This window comes from Camelus dromedarius, chromosome 10 (genome assembly GCF_036321535.1).
Source record: "Camelus dromedarius isolate mCamDro1 chromosome 10, mCamDro1.pat, whole genome shotgun sequence".
NCBI classification, from domain to species: domain Eukaryota; kingdom Metazoa; phylum Chordata; class Mammalia; order Artiodactyla; family Camelidae; genus Camelus; species Camelus dromedarius.
The window spans coordinates 54,799,565-54,806,918 of record NC_087445.1 but is presented as its reverse complement, the minus strand read 5'-3'; positions in this window follow the sequence as shown (position 1 = coordinate 54,806,918).

Sequence of the window (7,354 nt, the reverse complement as noted above, 5' to 3'; positions counted from 1 at the left end):
TTTTTTTAATCTTTTTTCCTTTTTTTTAAGGATTTTTAAAAAAGACATCTCAGCTCGAATGCTAGTCTGATTCAAATTGTGCTTCTATAATTGATTATACACTGTTTTCAAACCTTTTTTTCTCCCTTCTTTTAAAATTCTCTTTGTCTCGCTCTCCTTTTTTTCTTAAAGTTTTATTCTTACATAGGCATTAGATAGATAAATAAACTCCTTTAAGGACCACAATAGATAACTGATACTCCATAAGCAACAGTGCCAGAGAGATATGAGCAAGATGAAGAAGCAAAGAAACCATTCCCAATTAAAAGAACAAGAGAAATCCCCTGAAAGAACGATCAATGAAATAGACATTGATAGCCTACTAGATCAAGACTTCAAAAAAGGAGTGATCAAAGTACTGAAGGAACTAAAAGAGATAGTGTTTAGAGATATAAAATATGTCAAAAATGAAATCAAAGCTATAAAGAAGAGCCAAATAGAATTGGTAAAATCATTGGCTGAGATGAGAACAGATCTAAAAGCTGTGCAAAGCAGACTAGATAATGCAGAGGAATGAATTAGTGACCTAGAAGACAGGACAACAGAAAGCACCCAATCAGAACAACTGCAAGATAAACAAATAAAAACAAATGAAAGCAACATAAGGGACCTATAGGATAATATATAGCATGCCAATCTTTGCATAATAGGGGTCCCAGAAGGAGAAGAAAGATCAAAGGGGATTGAAAAGGTTTTTGAAGAAATCATAACTGAAAACTTCCCAAACTTAAAGAAGGAGTCAGATATTCAAGTACAGGAAGTGCAAAGGGTCCCAAACAGGAAGAACCCAAACAGACCCACACCAAGACATATCATAATCAAGATGGCCAGAGTCAAGGATAAAGAAATGATCCTAAAGGCAGCAAGAGAAAAGCAAAGAGTGAGTTACAAGGGAACCCCCATAAAGCTCTCAGCTGATTTCTCTACACAAACACTACAGGCCAGAAGGGAGTGGCAAGATATATTCAAAGTCCTGAATGAAAAAAAAGATGCAGCCTAGGACACTTTATCCAGCAAGGCCATGCTTTAGGATAGAAGGAGAGATAAAGAATTTCACAGACAAGCAAAAACTCAAAGAGTTTAGCAACACTAAACCCATGCTAAAAGAAATATTGAAAGGTCTACTCTAAATAGAAAAGAAGCAGGATGCTACAGAAATGAGAAACTCATAACTGGAAAGGTGATAACTCATGAATTACAAATAAAATAAACACAAAATTGTAAAAGAAGACATCTAAATCATTAAGAGTGGGAGAGGGAAGCAAGAAAATGTAGAGTATTTTTTTCTTTCTTTTTTAAGTTTTTTGTTTTTGGTAGGATGGGTTCGAGATATAGTAAGGGGCTAATAGACTTACAGAAAAGGGTAACCACAAGCCAAAAACTTACAAGGGAGTCACAAAAACTAAATAAAATCCATGGTAATACAAAGGAAAATTACCAAACCACAAAAGGAAGAAGAAAGGAACAAAGAGGAAATACCAAACCAACTGCAAAAATAAGTTCAAAATGGCAATAAACACACATCTATCATTAATTACTGTAAATGTTAATGGACTAAATGCTCCAGTCAAAAGACATAGAGTGGCAGACTGGATAATAAAGCAAGAACCTTCAATATGCTGCATACAAGAGACCCACTTTAGGGAGAAGGACACATATAGATTGAGAGTGAAAGGATGGAAAAGGATATTCCATGCAAATAGAAAGCCAAAAAAGCAGGTGTTGCAGTACTGATTTCAGACAAAATAGACTTTAAAACAAAGGCCATAAAGAAAGATAAGAAGGACATTTTATAATGATTAAAGGAGTGATACAAGATGAGGATATTACACTTGTTAATATATATGCACCCAATATAGGAGCACCTAAATACATAAAACAATTACTAACAGAGATAAAGGGGGATATTGATGGGAATACAATCATAGTTGGAGATTTTAACACCGTATTAACATCACTAGACAGATCTTCCAGACAGAAAATAAATAAGGCAACAGAGAAACTAAATAATACAATAGAAAAATTAGATTTCATGGATATTTTCAGAGTATTACACCCCCCCAAAATAGGATATACATTCTTTTCAAGTGCACATGGAACATTTTCTAGGATTGATCATGTACTTGGGCACAAAAGAAATCTCAACAATTTTAAGAAGACAGAAATTATCTCAAGCATCTTTACTGACCACAATGCCATGAAGCTAGAAATCAACAACAGAGGAACAAAGGAGAAAAAAAGGAAAGCATGGAGATTAAACAATATGCTATTAAAAAACCAATGGGTCAATGAGGAAATCAAAGCTGAAATTAAAAAATACCTTGAGACAAATGAAAATGAAAGCACAACCACTCAAAACCTATGGGACACAGCAAAGGCAATGCTAAGAGGGAAGTTTATAGCAATACAGACCTTCCTCAAAAAAGAACAATCTCAAATAAACAATTCAACCCTCCAACTAAAAGAACTAGAAGAAGAAGAACAAAAAAACCCAAAAGGCAGCAGAAGGAAGGAAATTATAAAGATCAGGGAGGAAATAAATAAAATAGAGATTTAAAAAAACATAGGAAAAATCAATCAAATCAAAAGCTGGTTTTTTGAAAAAGTAAATAAAATCGACAAACCTCTGGCCAAACTCACAAAGAAGAAAAAAGAGAGAGCACAAATTAGCAAAATAAGAAAGGAAAATGGAGAAATTACAACAAATAAAATAGAAATACAGAGTATCATACAAGAATATTATGAAAAACTATATGGAACCAAACTGGATAACCTAGAGGAGATGGACAAGTTCCTGGAAACATACAGTCCACCAAGACTGAATCAAGAAGAAACTGACCACTTGAACAATCCGATCACTAGAAAGGAAATAGAAATAGCAATTAAAAACCTCCCTACAAACAAAAGTCCAGGACCAGACGGCTTCACTGGGGAATACTACCTAACATACAAAGAAGAACTCATAGCAGTCCTTCTCAAACTCCTCCAGAATATTAAAAAGGAGGGAATACTCTCAAACTCATTCTATGAAGCCACCATCACCCTGATACCAAAACCAGGCAAAGACACTACCAAAAAAGAGAATTATAGGCCAATATCACTGATGAACATAGATGCAAAAGTCCTCACTAAAATATTAGCAAATAGAATCCAACAATACATTAAAAAGATTATACATCATGACCAAGTGGGGTTCATCCCAGGGACACAAGGACGGTTCAACATACACAAATCAATCAATGTAATACGTCACATCAACAAGAGAAAGGACAAAAACTACATGATCATCTCAATAGATGCAGAAAAAGCATTTGATAAAATTCAACACCCATTTATGATAAAAACTCTCACCAAAGTGGGTGTAGAGGGAACATATCTCAACATAGTAAAAGCTATATATGACAAACCTACAGCCAGCATAGTACTCAACAGTGAAAAACTCAAAAGCTTCCCACTCAAATCTGGGACAAGGCTGCCCACTATCACCACTCCTATTCAACATAGTCTTGGAAGTCCTAGCCACAGCAGTCAGGCAAGAGAGAGAAATAAAAGGGATCCAAATTGGAAAAGAAGAGGGAAAAGTATCACTATATGCCGATGACATGTTACTATATATAGAAAACCCTAAAAGGGCCACACAAAAAGTACTAGAGCTGATTGAAGAATTCAGCAAGGTAGCAGGTTACAAGATTAAAGTTCAAAAATCAATTGCATTTCTTGACACTAATGATGAATCAACAGAAAAAGAAAGTAAAGAAACAATCCCCTTTAAAATAGCACCCAAAGTAATAAAATACCTAGGAATAAATCTCACCAAGGAGGTGAAAGAATTATACACAGAAAACTATAAACCATTGAGGAAGGAAATTAAAGAAGACTTTAAAAAATGGAAAGATATGCCATGCTCTTGGATTGGAAGAATCAATATTGTTAAAATGGTCACACTGCCCAAGGCAATCTACAGATTTACTGCAATCCCTATCAAATTACCCAGGACATATTTCACAGAATTAGAACAAATCATAATAAAATTTATATGGAACCATCAAAGACCTAGAATTGCCAAAGCATTACTGAAGAGAAAGAAAGAGGCTGGAGGAATAACTCTCCCAGACTTCGGACAATACTATAGAGCTACAGTCATCAAGACAGCATGGTATTAGTACAAAAACAGACATATAGACTAATGGAACAGAATAGAGAGTCCAGAAATGAACCCACAAACTTTTGGCCAACTAATGTTCAACAAAGGATGCAAGAATATACAATGGAATAAAGACAGCCTCTTCAGCAAATGGTGTTGGGAAAACTGGACAGCAGCATGTAAAACAATGAAGCTAGAACACTCCCTTACACCATATACAAAAATCAACTCAAAATGGATCAAAGACTTAAACATAAGACAAGATACAATAAACCTCCTAGATGAAAATATAGGCAAAACATTATCTGACATACATCTCAAAAGTGTTCTCCTAGAACAGTCTACTCAAGCAATAGAAATAAAAGCAAGAATAAACAAATGGGACCTAATGAAACTTACAAGCTTCTGCACAGCAAAGGAAACCATAAATAAAACAAAAAGACAACCTATGGAATGGGAGAAAATTTTTACAAATGAAACCAACAAAGGCTTGATCTCCAGAATATATAAGCAGCTCATACGACTTAGTAAGAATAAAAACAAACAACCCAATCCAAAAATGGGCAAAAGACCTAAACAAGCAATTCTCAAGGAAGACATACAAATGATCAATAGGCACATGAAAAAATGCTCCATATCACTAAATATCAGAGAAATGCAAATCAAAACTACAGTGAGGTATCACCTCACACCAGTCAGAATGGCCATCATTCAAAAGTCCACAAATGACAAAAGCTGGAGAGGCTGTGGAGAAAGGAGAACCCTCCTACACTGCTGGTGGGAACGCAGTTTGGTGCAGCCACTGTGGAAAACAATATGGAGATTCCTCAAAAGACTAGGAATAGACTTACCATATGACCCAGGAATCCCGCTCCTGGGCATATATCCAGAAGGAGCCCTATTTCAGGATGACACCTGCACCCCAATGTTCATAGCAGCACTATTTACAATAGCCAAGACATGGAAACAGCCTAAATCTCCATCAATGGATGACTGGATAAAGAAGAAGTGGTATATTTATACAATGGAATACTACTCAGCCATAAAAACCGACAACATAATGCCATTTGCAGCAACATGGATGCTCCTGGAGAATGTCATTCTAAGTGAAGTAAGCCAGAAAGAGAAAGAAAAATATCATATGAGATCGCTCATAGGTGGAATCAAAAAACAAACAAACAAACAAAACAAACAAAGCATAAATACAAAACAGAAACAGACTCATAGACATAGAATACAAACTTGTGGTTGCCAAGAGGGCGGAGGGTAGGAAGGGATAGACGGGATTTCAAAATTGTAGAATAGATAAACAAGATTATACTGTATAGCACAGGGAAATATACACAAGATCTTATGGTAGCTCACAGAGAAAAAAATGTGACAATGAATATATATATGTTCATGTATAACTGAAAAATTGTGCTCTACACTGGAATTTGACACATTGTAAAATTATTACAAATCAATAAAAAAAGTTTAAGAAAAAAAGAAGCTTTTTCCTCAGACTGTAAAAAAATAAATAAATAAAATAAAAATAAGAAACTCTATCCCCCAAATTCTCTAAGTATGTATGGTGACAGATGTTAACTAGACTTACTGCAGTACTCACTTCGCATTATATACAAATAGTGCATCATTATGTTGTACACTTGAAACTAATGTTGTCTGTCAATTAATTCTCAATAAAAAATAAATTTTAAAATAATAATAAAAAAATAAAACTCTGTCCCATGAAACCCTGAGATTTGGCAGAAGTGGTGCAAGGATGAAAGAGGAGGATGAGGGTCAGACTCCCAGTGTCCCTTCCCTACTTCAGAGAGAGCACTCGCCACTTACATCTGTTTTATGTATGTGGGTTTTGTATAATATTTCATCTTATACGATGATCACCGTTTGAAACACATTGTATTAGAAGCTTTATATTTGGTTTATTCAGGGAGGCTGTGATTTATAGATAAGCTTTGTTATTTATTTAATAATCACTAAAGAGTTGGCTGCTTTTAATAATCACAATTTATTTTATTCTATTCCTTGGAATGTGTTTCCCCCTTGATTGCATCACAGGTTTCTCCTGCCACCTGGTGGCAACATACGTCTATTGCAGGGGCAATTTCTAAATTTAGCCGTTATCTGCTGAAGTTGCAAACACAACTTACAAAGCAATAAAGATGTGTAGAGGGCTATTTTATCATCTGATTACAAGTTACAAGACAATTCTACATCCATTATCTCATTTTATCCTCCCACCAGCTTTGGCAGGTGGGTATGCATATTCTCTTCCATTTTCAGCAGAGGAAAAAGCAACTCAAAAGCTACGGAATTTACTTTACATGATAGCCAGAAAATTATGGGACTGGGACTCAATCTCCAAACTCAACTCTATACTGTTATAAGAGAATGATGGCTTTGTGACAGTCTAAAAGGTCTTAAGTCTAGAGAGATATTTGTGCTGGAAAACTGGTAGCCATCCAAATAGAGGTAGTATTTGAAGTTATAGGTTGATCAAAAAGGCAGTGACACAATGGGATTCCAATAAATAAACCAAGATGGCACGGCTTAGTGATGGCAGGTAAAAGAAAGGTGAGAAAGTGCACACTGCTGGCAGGCTGAAGTCACAATCTGAAGGATGGAAATCTTTTGTCTATTGTGTGAAAATACATAGCAAGAAGGAGGAGATGGAGGAAAAAGCAGAGGTGGGGGAGGAGACAATAACAGCTCTGCTCTACACAATCCAGACAAAGCTAAAATTCAGGCCCCTATTTGTTATGAGAAACACAGATGTGACAGAACAAAAGATAATAAAGTATGACTATTCAAAACCTCCTTCCTTCCTCACCTGTCACTCCCAAAAGGATTATTTCTTGCCCAATTATCCAATCAGTCCCTAGACATTTTTAGGAATAGTGGGGTAAGCAACAAGAGAGATCATGCAAGAAGAGGAAGAAGATACTAGGATTTAAAACAGAAAGAGTAAGAAGTAAGGACAAGAGGAATGGACAGAGGAAGAACTGAAGAGAGCCCTTATAGGCTGGGTTTAGAAGAGAATGTTTTAGAGTTTGGAGTGGGAGGGAAACGAGGCTTTGGTATGGTTGTGTTGAATGGGAGATTGGTAGAGAGAGAAGGGAACCGGGCACAGCCTCAGATGGGTCAGCATGTAGGGAGGAGTAGTCA